Source organism: Xiphias gladius, chromosome 17 (assembly GCF_016859285.1).
Source record: "Xiphias gladius isolate SHS-SW01 ecotype Sanya breed wild chromosome 17, ASM1685928v1, whole genome shotgun sequence".
NCBI lineage: Eukaryota > Metazoa > Chordata > Actinopteri > Istiophoriformes > Xiphiidae > Xiphias > Xiphias gladius.
This window is the reverse complement of record NC_053416.1, coordinates 26,490,665-26,510,193: the sequence shown is the minus strand read 5'-3', so window position 1 is coordinate 26,510,193 and position 19,529 is coordinate 26,490,665. Positions and strand designations below refer to the sequence as shown.

At 38.6% G+C, this 19,529-nt stretch overlaps 1 pseudogene; it reads right to left on the bottom strand.

Annotated features, from left to right (window-relative positions):
• LOC120802921 overlaps positions 1 to 15,399 on the bottom strand; it is a 30,837-nt pseudogene extending 15,438 nt beyond the window's left edge.
• Positions 15,400 to 19,529: the final 4,130 nt, after the last annotated feature.

Below are 19,529 nucleotides of genomic sequence, written 5' to 3'. Positions count from 1 at the left end.
TTGTAACTGGAACTGGAAGAATTGGATAGAACAAAAAGTGGATTATCAACAATTATCAACAGAAATGAGCATGAAAATCTAGAATTCTGATGGATGCTGATTCAGTTATAATGTTGATTTGACAAATGGCTGATTCAGTTTTAATATTCAGTAATGTTCAGCAGAACCAAAACAAGGACCTCTAAAGTACTGTACATTTAGACATGTTTTTTTTCTTTTTCCTTTGTATCTTTTGTATAAGATTCCCTGTTAATTCTTGGATAGAAAGCCCTATATATTTGGGAAGCTCTCATTGGCCAACATGTGAAATAACATGAGACAAACCTGACTTGAGTTTTGCTTACAGGCGGATTGAGATTAAACATATATCCATATTTTTTAGATTTGCATCTGTTATGTGATAATTTATGGAAAGCTATAAAATTTCTTTTACTTACTTTGACTGTAGATCAAAGTGCATAGGCCTACAGTTTTGACATGTTCCTACCAATGTCAAGACTGTCAAGGCTACTGAATTTTCCCTACTGATATTTTTTTCCGGATCCACAGCAACCTTTTCAGCAGCCTCCAGTATGTTCTTGATGGCTCTTCTGCACTGCAGTCCTCTAACTCCAAGGAATTTGAGAGTTTGCTGTAACGACTGGCCAGCAAAACCCTGTCACCCAACTTCGACAGGCTCATTGCGGGCTCTCCAGCCATTGCTCCTGCACTCTATCACCAGCTCTGCGTATTTAGCCCTTTTGTGCGTGTTCGCCTCTTCAATCCAGGGGACAGTAAGTTCCAGCAGGGCCACTTGCTTTCTAGACTCCGTTGATACACCATGTCTGGGCGGAGTGAAGTGGTTGTGATGTTCTTTGGGAACTTGAGCTGCCTTCTTTGGTCAACTTGGAGATGCCAGTCCTTTGCAGTAGCAGGAAGCCCTCCCGAGGAGCTAGGCCAATGTTGTGCCCTCTCCCCAGCTCTGACAACGGTGATGGACTGTATGGGGATGTGCTGATTCCTACTGTTTTGAATCGCTCTATTGACTGTATCCACCTGGACCTTAAAACTTGGTCATGGCACCAGCGGTATCGCTCTTCGGGCAGCAACTGAGGATATTCTCCAAGGTGCCTCTTTTCTAGCACAGTTGGCATGCTGGAGTGTCTGCCATGCCCCAGCAATGCAGATGCCCAGGCCAGGCTTTGGAGAACGTCATAGACTTATTGGATGAGAAACGTGATGTGCAATATTTCGGCCCTCCAGAGCTCTGAGCAAGGGATCTTATGCTGTTCTGTATGCTTCCACCTGATCCAGGCGCCTTGTTTGTACATGCCAACCATCTTGCTGCAGCGCTCTTCCTCCACTTCTCATCCTGAACCAGTTGACGCTTCTCCATCCCACAGGCTTTGTTGTAGCTTGGTTTGGGAAAACTGCCCAGCCCTGCACGGGACCTCTACATTCCACCTCCACTGTTTTGACAATCATGTTGATGGCAAATGGGAAGAGTGGCACAGAGATTGTGCAGCCGGTGATAATACCCTTCTCCAGCTGTTACCAGGCCAATGTTAATGACCCTGAGGAGACTCTCAACCTGAAATTGCTGTAATAGTCTAGGATGAGGTTCTGGATCATCTCTGGCACATAGTGTCTTGTCAGTGCTGTTTCCACAAGCTCGTTTGGGATGGATCTATACACGTTGGTTGGGTCTAGCCAGAGTGCTCCAAGGTCTCCTCTGCTTTCCCTTGCCTCCTCGATCAGCTGGGTCACCACTCCTACGCCTGGGACTCCCCCATTCTGTACTGAGGTGTCTATGTACATGTTCTTCAAGGTGAACTCAGTTAGCCGTTTGGACACAATCTTGAAGAAGATCTCCCCTTCCACGCTGAGCAGCGAGATGATACAAAACTGGTTGATGTTACTTGATGATATGAAACTGGTCGATGTCACTCTCTATCCTCTTCTGTGGGTATCCAGACCCCCTCAGCATACCTCCACTGGGCAGCAACCTTCCCTCTCTGCCAGATCACCTTTAAGATCTTCCAGATTCTAAGAGCCTTGGGCACTGCTTGTAGACCTTATAGGGTACTCTGCTGGGCCCAGGGATGGAACTTGCTCTTGCAGCACTGACTACTTCTTTGACCTCTTTCAGGGTGGGCCCAGACATGTTGAATTGGGCCACCAGTTCTGGAGGTTTCACCAGTGCCTCACATGGACTTAGGTCATGCTCTCTTGAGGTGTCACTAAAGGTGATGTTGAGATGGTGGTTGATCTCCTCAACAGAACAAGCAAGGTGGCTACTTCACTTCTGCCCCAGTAATCTCTTTGTGAAACCAAAGAGACTACTTCCATCTCCACACTGAAGATGGGAAGTTTATCCCATCTCCACACAGGATCTCTGGAGCTCAGGCAGAGTGACCATTGGGGTCTTGGTCACCTCTCTTATCAAGGCCCTTCTCCCTCGATTTCTCAGTTTGGCCCGGCGGCCAGATCTAGGAAGAGTCTTGGTTGTTCCAAACTTCTTCCATTTAAGAATTATGGAGGCCACTGTGCTCTTGGTAACCTTCAGTGCAGCAGAAATTTTTTTGTTAGCTTCCTTTGATATGCATTGTCAGCTGTGAGACCTTATGTAGACAGGTGTGTGCCTTTCCAAATCATGTCCAGTCAGTTGAATCGACCAAAGGAGTACTTCCATCAATGTGTAGAAACATCTCAAAGATGATGAAGAGAAATGGGAGGCACCTGAGCTAAATTTCAAGTGTCATAGCAAAGGGTACTTATGCTGAAGGGATAATTATGTCAATGTAATATATCAGTTCTTCCTTTTAAAATAAATGTGCAAAAATTTCTATAATTCTGTTTTGGCTTTGTCATTATGGGGTATTGGGTAAAAAAAAAAGGAAAAAAATGGGTAAAAGGAAAACATGAATTGAAATGATTTTATTATAGGGCATAAAAGAAGTAAAAAGTGAAGGGGTCTGAATACTTTCTGAATGCACCATACATCTTTCCATGTGGTGCATAGGCTGGTGTACATGATCATTAATGGCATAAAATTTTTCTCTTGTCATTTATCCTTTCTTTTCTATTAAAAACATACACACTGTAATTAAAAACTAAAGTCACTACTGTAAGCACATTTCAACTTTTCATTCATAATTGTTATTATAACAAGGGGGTTTTGCACCAGTTATTTTGTTTGAACAGTGGGTATGCCAGACTCTTAATCCCCCTCAAAATGCTGTGGATTTACTCCATGCTTTTTATTTTTATATTTTTTAGTTTTATCATTGCATTTGAAGTGCAGTCCATACAAGCATCTTCTGCCTTTGTTGTATTCCAGTCTGTGGAGGAAAGGGGCTACTTTCCTGGACTAACATGTTAACTGTATTAGCTCACATAAGGTCAAGATGTGGAAACAACTGCGAGGACATATGGCTGTGGTTAAGATGAAATTTAAAAAGCAGCATATTGGTTTGGGCAAAAAAAAATTGCGTCAGTAAAAAATAAAAATCAAAAAAATAATTATACAAAGGAGCAATAAGTAAGCCTCAGGTGTGATTGTAATGCATCTGCCAGAGATCAATAGGATTGTTTATCAGTGTCGGTGACTCAACAGATACTCTGTGAGATTCTGTGCCTCTTCAAGAGTCACTTTGTGTGCTTTGGGCATCCAGTCCCATAACAGCCCTGCGTTTAGCCCTGCACAGAGATTTATAATACAATGAGATATGATTTTACATGATGTAAAGTTATCACAGCTGCTCATGTCTTGTTTGTCATCAACAGCCAGCTTTTTTTAAATTTTAACCATGAACACAACTTCTCCCTAACCTTAACTATGTTTTTCTTTTTTTTTTTTTAAACCAAATTAACGAAGTGGTGTTGTATGTGTTGTTTTGGAAGGCTCTATCCAAAAGACAATGACATATTGTGATTGAAAATGGAATGCATTGACTGGACTTTTAAGCTAGGACAAATAAAAAAGTACAGGTCTGAAATCCAAAAAACGAATGCTAAAGCACAATGTTTCTTCCAGTATATTAATGGTGAAATAATCATTGTTTTGTATATGCTATTGTTAGATCTGTGCTCCATTAGAACTCATGCATTTCTTCTTTTTTTGTCCTTTACTGTTACAAACAACAAGTCCTTCATATTAAACGACCATCATATAGATTGTTTGTCCCTAGACTTGGATAGAACCCATAGGACAGTACCACCAGCAGGTGTACCAGACCTTCATCGTCACGGAGCGACTAAGATCATGCCTTATGTTAAGGCACAAAAACTACTTGGTTAGGTTTAGGAAAAGATTGTGGTTGGGGTTAAATTAAGTACTTCTTTGACGTTAGAGGACCTTTCTCATCATGGTTACAATAATAAACACACCGTTAAGGTTGTGGAACAGTCATGGATGAAAGAAAACAATGCTGACTCTTGGTTTCACACAGGAAATGAACAGCATCCTCCTGTGTTAAAGTCCTGTGTTTCGTTGACCCATTCATCCATCCCCTCCCCCTTCTACTCCTAGCATGGACTTTGTCACTCTATATACTATGTCACCCTATTTCCCTCTTTGCTCCCATCATAATTACTATGGCTCCTAGAAGTCGCCTAACAATAAAACGTAACTATGGGTCGTAATAAGCTGCTGAACAGACGACCTATCGTTTTTTACAGGAGGACAGTCTTGTTACTGAGGCAGCCAGGCTCCCTATTTTCAACTTCAAAAGTAATGGAAAAACAAACCCCATGACTAAACACTAACCAAGTATTCATGATGTATTGTAGACCAAAACAATGACTGCACAGCACTGCAGACTCCATCTGAAAACAGAGGCAGAAGAGCTTGGAAATATTAATTAATTATGCCCATTCTGTTGTAACAAGCCCCTCAATATGTTATTAAAAATAGGTCCAACTACACAACAGAGCGTCAAATCTAATTTGTGTGTGCATGTAGGTTTGTGCAGCAAAAGGTTAAAACATGGTTAATTACAGGAAAATTAAAGGTTTTACTGAGAAATGAATTATTAAATGGGAGCACTTTTTCACAAGGGCAGCTTCTAAATGTGGTGTTTTGAAAATAGCTTCTAACATTAACTTGAATATAAGCGTTGTAAAAATGAATGGCTTCACTGATGGATAATTTTCCACTGGGGGAAGGGTTTTCAAATGACAGTGGTCTCAAAAAATCCAGTGCGTCAGGTTGTACCAATGGGATGTTTCAGGTTAATTAGGCCTCGGCTCTGCAGCAGATGGATACTATAAATGAGGGAAAAATAGAAAGCAAAAGTAATAAATTTATGCTCAAAAAAATAAAACAAAACAAAATGAATCTTTTAGTGATTAAGAAATAAAAGTTCTTAACTACCTAAAGTATCCCTAACCTTCTGAAAAATGTAGTCAAACAAGTTGATGTAGACAATGATGTAGATGACAACTCTTTAGTAGTGGTTTATTAGTGCTGTATTAGTGCTTGCTTTGCATACTTCTACCAGCCATGTTAATGTGTCTCACTGTAGAGGCTGAGTGTGATTTTAAGACACTCTTCCCAAGCAAAAATGACTGTCATATATTCATATTGAATTTGTGCTACTCAATGATGAGAGTATCGCAATTGTATAGTTAGTGTAACCACAACAGTCAATTTGTATATTTGATAAGGAATTCGTGGGAATTAAAGACACATTTGATTTGTATCTCCTATAGTTTTCCCACCTAGACAGTTGACCTTTTTTTGATTGATAACTGTTTGTTGTATATATAGCTCAGTCATTGTATACAGTACAAACATTCATACTAAAAAAATGCTCTGTATGACACACTGATCAACTGTACGCAAGCTCATAATCACAACATGTGCAATTTATAAATTATTATGACTCAGTGAATTAATGTCCAGTTTCAGTCCAGTATCAGTCCTATTGTATTTACAGTACAGTACAACATAGAACCTGTATCACCACCTATGTTCAGTAGAAAATTGTTTCATAATACAGTTCTGCACACTGATTACCTGTGAATAAGCTCATTATGGGGACATGTACAGTTTATAAGTGATTATGAGTTACATCATACTGTATGTTTAACTCTATGGAGACTTATTCAGTCCCTTTGTCTTTATAGCACAGCATCTGTATAAAGTACAAACTCTAGAAATGCTCAGTATTGCAGGGATCAATTTTCAAAAAGCTAATTATAATGACATGTATGGTTTATGAGTATATATTGAGTTATATATTGAGTATATTATGAGTTATAAATTGGAATAAAATCAGTGAGGCCCATGTATAGCCTTTATAACGCAGCACCTTCACAAAATACAAACTCTGTTCAAGTTTCAAAATGCTCAGTATAACACATTGATCTACTGTACATAAGCTCATTATTATGACACGTATCATTTTTTTTAATTATTATGAGTTATATAAAGCATTCATGTCTACAGAGGCCCTTTCAATCCCATTGTATTTATAACTCAAATACTTAGTATTGGTAGAGATGGTATTTGATTTTATGTATAATTAAAACCAAACAGGTTAGATAAACTACATTGAAAATACAGGTACCAAAAGTACAACCTCAATGCATCAAAAGTAAGTACACCTGTGATTACTGCAACAAAAGTCAGTTTACTTGGGATCCCTGCAACAAATCTGATTCCACCTGTGATTTCAGTTAAAGCTAAATGCATGAACAAGGTTACAAAAGGACCTGTCAACACCATAGCTTTCTCAGTTTTGGCGTGGGTTTTGTCTAATACAGCATGCCTCCACATGGTAACGAACTACCTGAACAAGTAAGGAGCAAGATTGTGAGACCTCATAAAGATTTGAGAGGGTACAAGAGGATCATTAGGCTACTGAACATAAACTGAAATACAGATACAGCAGCTGTCTGGAGGTAGAAATAGAGCCATACTACCAACAACAGCAGGCACCGTGGCCGTCCTCGAAAAATGACTCCACACACAATTCACTATTTACTCAACCTTGCACTGAAAAACAGATGGGTAAGTGCTTTTGACATGGCTCGAGGCTTATCTTTGGAAATTGGTGTTTCTGTGACTGACCAGACAGTGTGAAGGACATTGCATGAAGTCTAAAGACGGTGTCCATGAAGAAATCCATTGCTTACAAAACAGCACAAAACTGCAAGATTAACTTTTCCAAAACTACATGAAAAGAAGCCTGATGAAGGTTAGCAACACATTCTTTGGTCAGAGGAAACCAAAAAAAAAATTAGTTTGGATCACATGGTGTCTAGCATGTTTGGTGTGGACCTGGCCAGGACAACCAAAGTGACCCTGAAACTTGGAGGTCCGTGTTTGCTGATATGGGGCTGCATGAGTGCAAAAGGTGTAGGGGGAGACTATGAATGCAAGTTTGTATACTCAAGTTCTGAATGAACAGATGAATTCCTGTCCCAAGAAGCTTGGCAGGAGAGAATTATCCAACTTGACAATGATCCCAAACACACTGCAAAGATTACACAGGAGTTTGTAAAGAAGAAAAAAGTGAAACCTTTGACCTGGCCAAGTGAAATATGTCCCCTGACTTGAATCCAATAGAACACCTTTGGATATTTAAAGAAGAAAAATAAAGCAACAAAACCCCTCCAGCAAAGAGCAGCTGAAAAGAATCATCTGTAAATAAAGGTGGAGATACAAAATATTAAAAAAAATAAGGTAGTGGAATCTCACTAATGAAAGGTGTACTGACTTTTGTTGCAGTGGGTTCTTTAATGTGGAACTTCCGTTATAGTTTATTCAGTCAAACATATGTGTTTTTCAAATTAATCAATCAATCAAACAATATATCAATAAAGCATTCCTATAATATTCCCATTGGGACTTTTATTTTTCTAGTCGCCCAAGCAGCTTTGGGTGAAAGGAGACAGAGCGTACAGATACTGTATTCACAGTATTACTGTATTAATGTATTTAAGTTTACAATAGCAACACAACAGTGATAATAATAATAATGCACAAACTATATATATATATATATTCATATGTATGTATACATAGGTATATGCAGTTATTATTTGAATTTAAGAAGTTCAAGTCCAGTGAATAACCTTAAATGGTACAAAGGTAAACTTCCAAAGGTTAAAAAAAAAAAAAAAAAAGTTTAGGTCACCAAAAATCATGTAAATTTAATAGAAAATGGGACTTTTTCAGGGATTAAAAAATTGATTAACTTACAGCTTTCCTGCAGCAATGTAAGTAAATTAAGCCTTGAAAGTTACTGCAAACAATTCCTACAGATACCCCAAGTGCTGTTGATGACTTCCAAACCCTCTGTCTGTACAGAGGCAGGTTTGGAACAAACTGTGTTACTACACCCTCTGATGTATCATTAGGACAATACTGTACTGCAGGAAGTAGAACTGTATATTGGTATCAGAATGGAGAGAAATAGGCAAGTAACACAGGAAGACAGACTGGTTGGTCAGGGGTTCTTCCTACAGCAAGATAATGACCCAAAACATTAGAAGAAAAGAACTACACGTTGGCCTCACATGAAGGGATACCAGCACAGTCTCCAGACTTAAACCCCATGGAGCTGGTTTGGGATGAACTGGACAGAAGGTGAAAGCAAAGCAAACTACAAGTGCAAAACATTTTTCGGAACTTCTGCAAAAGAATTTGGATGAATTTCTGATGAATGTTTGATTTCCATTGCTGAAAGAATTCCAAAAATGAGTTCAACTGCTGATGGGTCAAAAATTTAGATTGAATTTAGTTCAACAAGAAGTTGTCATGAGTCCTTTTTTTAAAATCTTAGATTGTTTATTTGTTCTACCCTTTAATTTCAGCCGAAGCATAAGAGATGAAATAGAATATAGGAGGACACCCCAAGCTTAATCTGTAACTACTCACCAGCAACATGTACGAAAAGATTCCCAAGAAATTCTTCTTGGAAAAAGCATGGTTGAAATTTTCGGTGTCCAAATTTAGAAAGGGTTCCCTCACAGCTAAACAGGCAATTTTGGGCTGTATTAAAATCAGAACAAAAACATGGGCAATCATCACAGAAAGATCAACATATAACCACACTGTCTCACAGTTAAAAGTTTTGTTCCGGTTGCAACTTTTATCCTAAATAAAATCTCTTTCAAAGAAGAACAAAAAAGAAAGGTAAAACACAGTGCCAGGCATATACACTGAAAAAATGAAATTTGTGGAGTAAAATATATAAAATTAACTGTCATAATTTCTACATTGCAACATTCAATGAGAATTAGATTTTCTTAAGTAAAAATTAAAATATATACATATTTTAGGGATGTAATACATGAACTGTGTGGGAAGTGTACATTTTATTATAGATTTACTCATACTATTTAAATTTTTTATAGTCACTGTGTATAAACCTAACAATACTAAGTACTTTTTAATCTAAAAGTATAGTATTTTTGAATCCGTGCGTGCGCCTTTGGACAAGACAGGATTTTAGCATGTTTGAATCAGAGACAGTTAGGGTTGTCACAGAGGTGCTGCATGGCTGGATTATCTGGGGTATAATGTAAATTATTTCCTTTCTATTTTAAATTTGTGATAATATATGGGTCTGTGTGCATTTTGATACTTTGATTCTGGTTGCCTGTTCATAATTACCTTAACGTAGCTAATTACTAGATTAGAAAAAAAAACACTGATGTCATCAGGGAGAAGCAGTAAACCTCCTGTCTAATTTGATGGTCATGTAAAAATTGCAACTCCAGGATATCAAATTTTTTTGAGCTCCTAAAGCATTATACCGTAAACTGAAACATCTACACATCAGGTAAGGCTGGTGACTACCCTGTTTGTGCTCAGATTGTCCTTCATTTAAAAGATTTGCTGGACTTCACACGCATTTGTCTAGAGATCATACACAAACTGAACAGTTAGGGCAAACTGGTTTGTTTTCATGTCTTGTATGTAATTCATATAGATTTCACACTTAGAGGCAACATTTTGAACACCTCAGAGCTCATCTGAAAAAGCACAAAACTGTTCATTGTGTTTTTCAAGGTGACTACAGTACTAATATATATTCAACTTTTGCTTCACTTTAAAGTAGGAAGCACAATCCTCAATGCTTTGAAGATTTTAAAAATACTGTACTTCAGATGTACGTATTCAAGTCAGGCAACAGGATATAGTAGTTCGTTGGTAGATAAAACTGAAGTTACTTCTGATGGAATGCTCGTCAAACAGGGTAAAGATTTAGTTGAAGTCACTGTTGATCAGCTTGGTTCCTTATTAATTAAATTAGACCGCATCTTCAATGTGCCTAGTACAAGTATCAATGTATAAATGAGATTGTAGGGGAGCTTCAGTTTGTTATTTGTTCAATTTGCCAATAACCTTGGAGCCCATGCAGTCAGGGGGTTAGTTGAAAGTTTCAGTTGGTCATACATTTGCAGATATTGTGTCAGAGAGCGGTCCCAGTTTCAGGAACTTGATGTCAGGATAGGAGCATTCCCTGGTAGGACAAAATAGCAAAACCAGTTGCTAGCTGTACTGGCTATTACACCGATAGCCACAGAGTTAAATGGATTTTTGTAGTTACTAAAATATTAAATAATTTTAATTTGACAAATAGGTAACCCACCTTATGTACTGCATGATCAACTTCAGGGATTATACCTGGAGAATTGGCATCACGTTTAGATATCTTGACAAAAGAAAAATATTTCTCTCTTGCAGAGCTCAACAGAATCATCAAACAGTTCCCATATACCTGGAAAAACAGGACGAATTGTCCCCAACCTTTGCCTCCCGCAAAACCATTGGTGGTAACACACATGAAAACAGGTGCTTACTGAGGCTGGTTCCACTTATAATTGGCGCCAAAAGTACAGGAAGAGGAACAGGCATGGCGGTTGTTGATGACACTCAAAGATGTTATTGAGTTAATTATGTCACCTACCCACACAGATGAAGGCAATGGTTAACTACATAGCCTGAATGCGGAGCACAGACATAGATTTAGCAGTGTTTTTCCATGTGAGACATTGATTCCAAAACACCATTTTGTAGTGCATTAAAGCACTTGATTAAAGCATTCGGCCCACTAGTGTCCTAATGGATGTTGAGGTTTGAAGCTAAGCACTACTTTTTTAAGAAGATAGTCCTAACTGCTTCTATAACATTTTGAAATCTTTGGCAAAAAAAACACCAGTACATGATCGCATACCATCACCATGGTTCAAATGTCAAAAAACCTGCTGTCTCTGTATTAAAGATCTCAAGAGTTCTATTAGCGGTTGTAAATTAAAACATGCAAGAATTTCTATCACAGAAATTTCTGGAGAGACAGTCATTCATTTGACAAACAAGGTAGAATTTCAGGCCACCAGTTATTGTATTGGCATGATGTTTGTGTATGGCTCCACTGGTGGGTTGCCCGACATTGCTGAAACACAACAAATCATCATTGTTTGTGAAAGCTTAGTGTTTGTTGTGAAATTGCAAAGTGCATGGTTCTGTGAGCGTTTTAGATGTTTGAAGTTGGAGTCCACAAGCATAGTTAAAGTAATTAAGCTGTGACAACTCACTGACCTATACCCACTGGCTACATATTCAATGGAAGGCAATCAAATGGGTTCTCTTAAAGTAGGTAAATTATAACTTTAAATTTTTTGAAACTGGCTTGTGCCTTATTGTTATGTAACACCCTGTCAGGACATTTTTGTATATTTATTTAAAACTTGTTTTAAAAAAATATTTATTGTATACTTTTCCTGATCTGTCAAGAGCATGCATTAAGCATAGGCACTTGTGGGGAAATATATTAATTGCTCTTGTCATATCGAAGATTTTTCATCTTTGTTCTTTGTTTTCTCTTGCAGTTCTGCTTGTCTGAGGCTGTGATGATGTCTTCCCCCACTCAACTACGTGATATTATTGAAGAGTGTCTATAGCACTGTAGACGAACTTTTGGCAGCTGCACAGGATCATTTTCAACTCCAAGGGAGTTTTATTGTTATGTACATCGACAAAGATTTTGATGACCAATTCTTCATTCTAATGTCAACAGATGTGGTAAAGGACAATGACACAATCAAACTAGTTAAAATAGAATGTTCTATTATTCTCACATTGACTCCCATTGATGAGGATGCTGCTTCTTCCCCACCAGTCCCACTGGATCGGTCTTTCCAGGATGGCATTTCCTGAGTCAGCTCATCCGACACTATCATTTACCACAGCCCAAGCCCAGAGTATAGATCAGAGCTTTGGCCAACCAATTCTGTGTAACCCACCCTCTCATATAATGTTGAAATGCCCATTCAAGCAGGAAATAAGGCTTATGAAGTGATGGCTCACTTCTTCAGAATCCAAGCATGAACTCTGTGACATATTTGAGAAACTTGCTAAAGCAAGGTCTTCAAGTACAGGCACTTGTAGAAGCTCTGATAAAAAAGCATCAATGCCTAAGGGAGCCTGGAACCTTATTTTCAGGCATGTGAAAATGGGTGGCAGCAGTGTCTTAAATACAATATGGCTATTTACTGCTCTAAAAAGAGAAGGCGTGAAATACCTTGTCCTGAGCTTGATATGAACTCTTTGAAATGGAAATTCCCTGGTGCGAAAAATCCCTTAGAGAGACCAAAGAGAGCAGAGGTTAACAACCTACCTCCACATCCAAGGGTGTAGAAATTAGTGACAGTCTGGAGATGGAAAGACAAGAGCTTCTTAAATGAGGTGAAGAAGTAGAACAACACAAAGGTGATTAAAAAAAATGGCCAAAACTTTCTCCTATCGAAGGCTTGACATTGTGAATGGTAGTCCAGCTACTGATGACTTTAAAGAGAGATGGCCTGCTATGTTTTGTGAAGCTAAAAATAGGTGAACCTACAAACCCTTTGAAATGTTACCTGCTCCATTTGGCAGTAACAAAAACCGGTTTTATAAAATATATTATGTAGTACTGTTCCTGATTGAACACATGGACATAAATAAACTTGAAACTTCTATCAAGATAAAATTGGAAGCCAAATCACTGTTACTATTTTTGAGTTGATCATTGTAGAAAGTGCAAGCTTGTTCATACCATCATTAATATATTCAGGCATCAGCCTACGTGGCCCAGTTCCTGATGTTGTACTTGGGAATCTTTTGTCAATTCAGACCAAGGAGGAATTCACGAAAATAACTACAATTTCCCTGGAGCAGAACTTCATGCACAAACTTAACAACTACACACCAAATATTATTGGCCTTATGAAGGCGAAGGGAGGTGTTGTGGGGACCAAACTGAGGCCATTCCTGGACAAACTGAGTCAGATGTGTTTGTTCAAAATTGTGCTTGTTCACATTTTTTTTGAAGGGAGACAGACCTACTATCTCTTTCTTTCTCTCTCTCACGCACACACACACACACTGACCCATGCATATGCATATACAGTACAAATCCTCACTTTCATAGCTTCTATGCCCCTGCACACAAAGATTGAGATGAGACTCGAAGCTGTTATCCACAGCCTCATACTTTACCTTGGCAAGAAACATGGGGAACTTTTTGAGTGGACTGGTAAAGCATAATTTTTTAATTTATTTTTTAATGATGTTTTAAAATTGTAATGTGTTATCATTTAAAGTGCAAGTTAACCCTAAAGTAAGAGAGGAAGGCAGATGAAGAGATGGATATATTCCACTCAGCGATGGCCCAAATGGTATATTGAAAAAGCCAACAAAATCTTATATTATCTGGAAGAACAAACTAAATGGATATTTTTTAATGACTCAAGTGAAGTAAATTCACAAAAATTAAAGGTGCTCTGGGGTTACAATAGGATTACAATAGCCATAGGGTTTCCTGGCATTGTAAAGGTGCAGAGGCACAAAATTTATGGCTGAGAGGAACATTCAAGCAACATCCATTTGGGGGCTAAAATCTGTGGAGTTCAGCCATCTTGCGCAATGTTCTACAAATGTTTTACTAATGCCAGCTCATTGTAAAACAGATTTGACTAAATTTAATGTCATCTTAGCTATGTTTAACCATGGTTGTTCTTAGCACGTGTTCATTCTGCCCTGATAATTAAGTCACTTTAATGTTTCAAGCAATTCTATTTTTATCTGTTTCTCAATAGAATAGTCTTAATTTTTCTTGTAAATTGTATACAGGAGGAGAGCCACACTGATGCCACTAAACACATCCTCAAGATCCTGGTGATCCATGGTGCTGATGGGGAGGATCCAGTGGATGTATCCATCCTTCTTGAAGGCAAGGAGAGGTTGCCAGAATGTGGCAGTACTGCTGAGGCTTGTATACTGCGTACGGGGCTGTATTATGCCCTTAACCTTGCATCTCCCCTATCACTGCAGTACCCTTTAAGGTGTTTCAGAAGCATTTCCTAGAACTGGATGGTATTGAGCTGTCCCCAAAAGTACAAGCATTAAAGTTAAAGTTGATGTCTTAAATGATATTGCCATAGCAAGAACTATACAATCTTGGATACTGGTACACCCCAACTCACTTCTCCATCTTGCAACTTACTGTAACAACAACTTGAAAAGACACTGTCAGCTCCATTGGATCCTCCTTCTGTCTTTATATGGACCTTCTGCATATATACCACTTCAGAGGTCTGTAAGGTTCAACTGAATATTTGAGAAGCATCATTCCAGATGTGTGCTGGATGCAGTGTATTTGTCTTTAAGAGTCTAATTTAAGGGTCCACAGTTCCACAGCCAAGACGGAATTTGCTCCTCCTGAATTTGAAGTTCGACGATTGGTTGGAGCCTCCTTTCCAGCCCCCTGGCATAAGCTTTCCCCAAGGAGATTGAGCAGTCTGATATCCCAATAATTCGAGCACATCCTCAAGTCCCCCTTTTTAAAAATGGGAACCACCACCCTGTTTTGCCAGTCCACAGGAACAGTCCTCAACCTCCATGTGACATTGAAGAGGAGTGTCAGCCAAGACAGCCCATCAATGTCCAGAACCTTCAGCCTCTCAGGCCAAATCTTATCCAATTCTTTCACCTTGCCACTGAGGAGCTTCTACCTCAGATACCTCTACTTCAGATATGAGTGAGGCTCTCCCCGAGTCTTCAAACTCTGCCTCTTCTTCAGAGGACATGTTGGCTGGGTTCAGGAGTTCCTCAGAGTGTTCCTTCCATCGCCAGACAAAATCCCCAGTCCGAGTCAGCAGTTCTCCTCCCCGGCTGAAAACAGCCTGGGCAAAGCCCTGCTTTCCCTTTCTGAGTAGCCAGATGGTTTGCCAGAACTTCCTTGAGCCCAACTGAAAGTCCTTTTCCATGGTGTCCCCGAACTCCTCCCACACCCAGGATTTACGTCTGTGACCGGCACTGGAAAATGAATAAAACTGTGACGTCTGCAGCTGCGTTTCTGTCCTGACAGTACCTGTCTGCTGCTTCAGAAGACCCCTGGGCCTGCCAGGTCTTAAAGGCCTCATTCTTCAGCTTGACAGCTTCCCTCACCACTGGTGTCCACCAGCAGGGTCTCCAGTTGCTGCCCCGACAGGCACCAATGATCCTTCGACCACAACCCCTAACAGACACTTCAGCAATGGAGGCTTTGAATATGACCCACTTGGATTCCGGGATGCATGAAAAGTTCTTCCGGAGGTGGGAGTTAAAGACCTAACGGACAGGGGCCTCTGCCAGAAATTCCCAGTTCACCCTCACCACACATTTGGGTTTGTCACTTTCCCGCCATCTGATCCAACTCACTTTCAACCCCCAACATTCAGTGATGAAAAGCCCTGATATAAAGCTATTCCATATAGTTGAATTGTACAAGATTAATTCTACAGGGTTGTCATTCCAAACAATTGGAGGTGTTACAGAATGCACCTTTAAATATTTGTTTTCAGACTGTTTACTTTTGACAAAATAAACTGTTTAATTGTATTGTATTTTATTTGCTTGACTTGTGATAAAAGTATGTTAAATGTATAGAGAAAATTATTACATTTATTTGGTAATATTTATCGAAAGAAAAATAGCAACATAACATAATTATAGTGAATAATATAACTTCAACCAACAAAGTAATTGAAAATGTCAAACAGGAAAAAAATATATTAAAACCTATGTATTTACTTGATAACAATAAATATTACAGATATGTAATATTGCAAATTGTTGTGAAGATTTTATCAAGTATGTCCTTTTTTTCAGTGACCTGAGCAAAGATAGTCACATTCATCAGGGAGGATGAAAACTGATGCAGTGATTCCGTCCCAGTGGAATGACAGTGCAGCAATTAAATCCTCACAGTTAATACCTCTAGATAGGTATTCATATCATCCATTTACTCTAGTTTTATTCAGTTTACAGTGCTGTTCATTTCTTGTATTTATTCATTTATTAGGGCATAAACATGAAATACAATTTAAAAACTATGATATTATGTAAGGCGGTATACTCAGGGCTGCAAAGTAACAGTTTTTTTGAAGTTTCTTTAGTTTGCCTTGATTTGTAATTTAGCTATGTTGTCACAATTGCTGGTAACAGAACAGAAAGGAAGGACCCAAAATGCAGACACGAAGGCAGGGTGATGCAGGGAAGTAGCTTTTGATGAAGAAAACAAAGCTTATAGTCAGATGGGTGGATTATCAGGCAGGTGAGTGTACAAGCAGGCAGGCAGGCAAGCAGGAACAGACAACAGCTTTTTTTCATGAGGAACACATGGGAATATAAACAGGAACAATAGCAGATGATCTGACATTGAGTGGGGGCAAAGGGCTGGTTTAAGTGCTGGCTGATATAATGAGAAACTGTGAATGGCTGTGTTTGTGGTCAGGGAAGCTCAGGTGATTGTAGGGCTCATGATAAGTGGGATCGGTGGGGCAGTCATGTGAATGAGGACAGGGAAAAAGTCTGAGGACATTGGTGGGCAACTAGAGGAAGGCAAGTCTGGAGAATTGAGGGATGTGGGAGCATTGAGAGGAGGCTGGTGAAAGGGGCCAAGAGGAACAGATCGGCATATCATGTCATTTGTAGCAAATTTATTTTCCCTTCACTGCTATAGCCTAAAAAATAATAAAATTGTTGTTCTCTGACTGCTTGTTGTTGCTATTAAAAGTTAAAAATCCAGGCTTCATTAGAGAAAATACAATAGATGAAACTAAATATATTGGACATATCTACCTTTTTAAAACAGTTTAATTCATTTTTATATCAACAATAGGGCTGTAGCTTTAAATTGCCGTTACCAAATAGCCTAAGTATAAAATATACAAAAATGTACATATGCCGATCTCTCTACAACAGAACTTAACGGTTTTAATTGGGATAGTAAGCGTACCTTAGCAGTCAGATCATCGAGAGTCGAAAGCTGTTTGTTCATTGTTTCTAGTCTAGCTGCTGAAAACAACTGCTGAGGTGGAACAGATGTCCAGAGGATGCAAAATTACTGCTGCCAACTTTACCAGCCCAGGGAATCTTTCATTTCACTTCCAACAGTAGACTGGTTGCTACCGTAAAGACAGTGAGGTCAGATTATTTTTCATCTATGGAGAGCAGAGGAAGAGGAGCAAACACCAACCAAAACCATTCAGACCATTTACACTGCATGTTTTCTTCATTTTCATCAATTTCAGTAAGTATATTTTCAATTGCGACAGCCCTAAATAAATAATTTCGAGCACTTTTGCCAAGGCTTTGTGTATTGGAAACAACATATCCCATGAGACAATGTGATGGCATTATGCTCAAATGATAATTTTATCAAAACATTTTTATTTAACACTTTTAATACATCTTAAAATACAAAAAAATAAAAAATAAAATAGAGACTGCATTATAGGGCACTCATGTATACATTTATTCTAAATAGAAAATGGAGGTATATTTTAACTTGGTGGTATGCTTTTTTGGGAAGCTCCCTGCTGTGGCAATACAGAATAACAGTATGACATACCTAGCAACATGAAAAGTACTGTAACATGAAGGAAGTATTGCAAATAACCTCATCAATGGAATTACGTCAGAAAAAAGACTCTCCAGGGTGCAGACACATAGAGCAGAAACAGAACTAACACAGCAACAGCAGAAGAATTACTGTAAGCTTGCACTCATTTTCATCTAAACCATAAACCATGTCTTTTAGACCCTATTCCAACTAGGCTGTTCCATATTAGATCTGATCAATTTATCTTTATTATCTTATCTTTGAGATTACAATAATTAAACCTCTACTTAAAACGACCCATATTCAAGCTCCCCTTTATTTCTAAAATCTTTGATAAATCTGTTGCAAACCAATTATGTGATTATTTGCATAGGAATGGAATGTTTGAAGATTTTCAATCAGGATTTAGAGTGCATCATTGCACAGAAACAGCATTAGTTAAAGTTACCAACAATCTTCTCATTGCCTCAGAGAATTGACTCATCTCTATAATTGTCCTGCTAGATCTTCGTACTGCATTTGACACCATCGATCACAAGATTTTATAACAGAGACTGGAACATGTCATTGGGATTAAAGGAACTGCTCTAGGTTAGTTTAAGTCATATTTATTGGATACATTCCAGTATGTTCATGTTAACAATGACTCCTCCATGCACACAAGCGTTAGTTACGGAGTTCCACAGGGTTCTGTGCTAGGACCGATACTTTTCAAAATATATATATGCTTCTTTTAGACAATATTATTTGGAAGGACCACATGAATTTCCATTGCTACACAGATGGCACCCAGCTGTATTTATCTATGGAGCCAAATTAAACGTATCAGGTAGTCAAACTTCAGGCATGCTTTAAAGACTTAAAGGCCTGGATGACTTATAATTTTTTATTTCTAATTGCAGACAAAACTGAAGTTATTATACTTGGCCATAAACACCTCAGAAAAAACATTATGTAATCTTATTGTTTCTTTGGATGGCATTACCTTGGTATCCAGTTCTACTGTAGGGGGAACCTTGGGGTCATTTTTGACTAGGACATGCCCTCTGCCTCACAAATAAAAGAAGTCTCTAGGAAAGCCTTCTTCCACCTGTGCAGTATTGTGAAAATTAGAACATTTCACAGTACTGCATGCCATTAACTATGTGTTTTTTTTTTTCCAGTAGTTTGTTCTTTTTCTTCTTTGTCCTCTCACTCCCTGTCCTCATTCTGAAGCTATTGCCGACTCAGTAGCTGCAGGATCTGCCACCACTACTCAACAATCATTATTATTATTATTATCATTATTATTATTATTTGGTGCTTCTATAATTGTTGCTGTTATTGTTAATAACATTATTACACCTATACATATCACTGTTATGATTACCATTATAACCTGTCTGATAGTGCTTGAATATAATACTATATACAGCTGTTCCTGGTCTGTCTCTCTTCTCTCTCCCCCTCTGCCCCCTCTCTCTCCTTTCTCCCCCATTTCTCTCCTCTCAACCCAACCAGTCAAGGCAGAGGGCCCCCCACCTGAGTCCAGTTCTGTTGGACGTTTCTTCCTGTTAAAATGGAGTTTTTCCTCTCAACTGTTACCAAGTGCTTCCTCATGTTGGGGACTGTTTGGTTTCTCTCTATAATATTGTAAGGTCTTGACCTTACTCTGTAAAGTGCCTTGAG